Here is a 3,326-nt window from a genome sequence, read left to right as displayed (position 1 = left end):
ATATATATCCCAGAAAATAAATATTTAGAAATATCTCAAAAGTTCAACAGACTAGAAGGGACAAAGAAAGATCCTATAATTTCTGTTTATCAATTTGATGCCAGGCAGGTGATATGCAAATCACATTTAGTTCTCACATCTGGCGTTGTAAAATTGTTAAACACCTTTATGTATAAGCAATGGAAAGGTTAAATAAATTTTCTGAAATCCCATACCTACTAAATAATGAGTGGAAGCTCTACCACTTGTCTTTCTGATACTAAATAAAGCCTTCTATTTTTATCTTGCTGCCTTCCAAATTGGTAGTAAAATTATATGCTTTTCCAATGAGGGCAACATGGAGACTGTTAGACTATGTCTTCTCTCCACCAGCATTATCCCCAAAGGCAGTGTAAGAGCCAAAATGTGGTGCTACCAAATGAAATGGCATCGCTGGGTGGTCTCGGGAGAGGCAGCATCTTCTCAGAAGAGGAGGATTTTAGTTAAATTTGTGTCTCATTTTCTAGTGCTACTGTTAACAGAAATACCCAAACCATATGGTTGCAACTAACAGAAATTTATCTTCTCACATTTTAGGAGGCTAGAAGTTCCAATTCAGAATGCTGGCTTCAGGGGAAGCTTTCCACTGTCAGCTCTCGAAGGAAGTCATCATCTCTCGGCAGTGTCTGGTTCTTTGAGCATTCTGTGTTATGGCATTTATTTTACCCCATTTCTCACTCTTTGCTCACTTATTTAATCTTTTTATATTTCAAAAGAGATTTACCCAAGGCGCCCCAGCGGTCTAGCAGCTAGACTGGGTGCAACAGTAGCCTCCACCTTTGCTGCCTCCTTTGGAGCTGTTTGCTTCACGCAGGGAGAGCGAGGTGGGGTGGACGGGGCCCCCATGGAGCCTGACTCGGTAATTGAGGACAAGACCATCGAGTTTATGAACATTTTAGTTATGAAGGATCAAAATGAAGATGAGTCCCCAAAGAAAAATGCTCTTTGACAGTATGGACGTCATCTGGGAACTTGTTAGAAGAAACGCAAAAGGACAGAATCAAAGCCTCTGGGATAAGTAATAGCACATCATCTATGATTGTCTCCAGAAGGAGGCCATCAGAAGGAAACTACCAAAGAGAGAAAGATTTGTGTAATAAGTATTTTTACCAGTGGTCTGAATCAGATCAAGTGGAATTCGTGGAATATCTTATTTCACGAGTGTGTCTTTATCAACATGGCTATATTGACTCGTATCTGAAGCCCATGTTGCAGCGGGTCTTTATTACCACTTTACCAGAGCTAGGTTTAGATCACATAGCAGAAAACATTCTTTCCTACCTGGATGTCAGGTGTCTGTGTGCAGCAGAGCTGGTGTGTAAAGAATGGCAGCGAGTGATCTCGGAAGGAATGCTCTGGAAGAAGCTGATTGAACCAATGGTGCACACTGATCCTCTATGGAAGGAACTTTCAGAAATAAGAGAGTGGGATCAGTTCTTGTTTAAAAACAGACCCACAGATGTCTTTCCTAATTTATTTTATAGGTCATTATACTCAAAGATTATCCAGGACATAGAGTGGGAAAGTCAAGAAGAGAAGAGAAAGGTTTGCTATTATATGCTTACAGACATCTCAAGGTGGTCTTCCCATCTTTCTCCAGTTGAATTATAGAATCTAATTGGCAGTGTGGATGACACAACTTGCAGAGGATTCAATGCCACTCTGAAAATAGTAAAGGTGGCTGCTGTTTACAGTACGGTGATGAAAAAATTATCAGTGGCCTATGAGATAATTCTATTAAGATTTGGGATAAAACCAACTTGGAACATTTGAAAGTCATAACGGGACACACAGACTCTGTCCTTTCTCATCAGTATGATGAATACGTCTTTGTAACTGGCTCTTCAGATTTGACAGTAAGAGTCTGGGATGTTAACACTGGTGACGTTCTCAACATGCTGAGCCACCACAATGAGGCTGTACTGCACTTATGCTTCAGCAATTGACTGATGGTGACCTGTTCCAAGGACCGCTCCATTGCCGTGTGGGACATGGCATCTGCCACCGATGCCACTTTACGCCGTGTTCTGGTCAGCCATTATGCTGGTGTCAACGTAGTAGATTTTGATGATAAATACCTTGTGTCTGCCCTAGATGACAGAACCATCAAAGTCTGGAACACAAGTACCTACAAATTTGTTCGTACTCTTAATGGGCACAAGAGTACAAGGATCGACTGGTTGTTAGTGGATCATCAGATAACACCATTAGGTTATGGGATATTGAATGTGGCACCTGCCTGAGTCCTAGAGGGACATGAGGGATTGGTTCACAGCATCAGGTTTGACAAGAGGATTGTCAGTGGGACCTATGATGGGAAAATTAAAGTTTGGGACTTGCAAGTTGCTTTTGAACTCGAGCCCCTACAAGCACTTTGTGTTTGCGCACACTGGTTGAACATTCTGAACATGTGTTTCAGCTACAGTTTGATGAGTTTCAAATCATCATCAGCACCCAAAATGATACTGTTTTGATTTGGGATTTCTTAAATGTGTCTCCCAGTGCCCAGAATGAGACCCATTCTCCCTCCAGAACATGCACTTACATCTCCAGATCACAGTCTGCGCTTTTAACCATTTCAGGGTTTACTGCTCTTGAACTATTGGCTACATGGCTACCAGATGCCTAAGAAACTTCATTCACAGTTGAGTTATGAAGCTGGAATTGGCTCTAGATGATGGGTAGATGCAAGGGAACCTAACTCTTCATGTACTAACATTTCTCACCTCCTATTCCTGGCCTCTACTTTGAGAAGGCGTAGTGGTTACGAATCAGGCTGAGCACCAAAGATCAGCAGTTCGAAACTACCAGCTGTTGCGCAGGAGCAAGATGAGGCTTTCTGCTCCTGTAAATATTTACAGCCCCGGAAACCCTGTACAGCGTCGCTATGAGTCGGAACCTACTCCACGGCACACAGCCACCACCACCACCAAAACAGCTTCATCGACTTCAAGTAGAGCAGAAGCCCATTTTCCTTCCCTCACCAATTAAAAGTTCTAACGCTTCAAATGTAGCATTCCTGTTCTGACAAAAAGAACGTACAGTCTCTTTTATGGAATGGATGAACCATCAAGAGAAGACTTGTCCTCTAATTTATGTCACTTTGCACTTTGTTCTGATATTAAGGAACAACATTCTTCTTCAGTGAAATTTAGGGTGCCAAACACCTACCCAGAATGTCCAGAGCTTTCCTTTTCAGAAGTCATAGTTTCTCCTTCTACCCTTCATGCCATTACAAATTCTGACTTGTATTAGGAGCATGTTGGACAACGGAAAATTCTCTCTGG

General features: G+C 42.0%; 1 pseudogene; it reads left to right on the top strand.

Annotated features, from left to right (window-relative positions):
* The first annotated feature begins 865 nt into the window (after nucleotides 1–865).
* Nucleotides 866–2,668, top strand: LOC102812922 (annotated as a pseudogene).
* The last annotated feature ends 658 nt before the right edge of the window (nucleotides 2,669–3,326 follow it).

This window comes from Chrysochloris asiatica, unplaced genomic scaffold (genome assembly GCF_000296735.1).
Source record: "Chrysochloris asiatica unplaced genomic scaffold, ChrAsi1.0 scaffold00088, whole genome shotgun sequence".
NCBI classification, from domain to species: Eukaryota; Metazoa; Chordata; class Mammalia; order Afrosoricida; family Chrysochloridae; genus Chrysochloris; species Chrysochloris asiatica.
The sequence above is the reverse complement of the archived record's forward strand: the minus strand, read 5'-3'. Positions and strand labels throughout refer to the sequence as shown.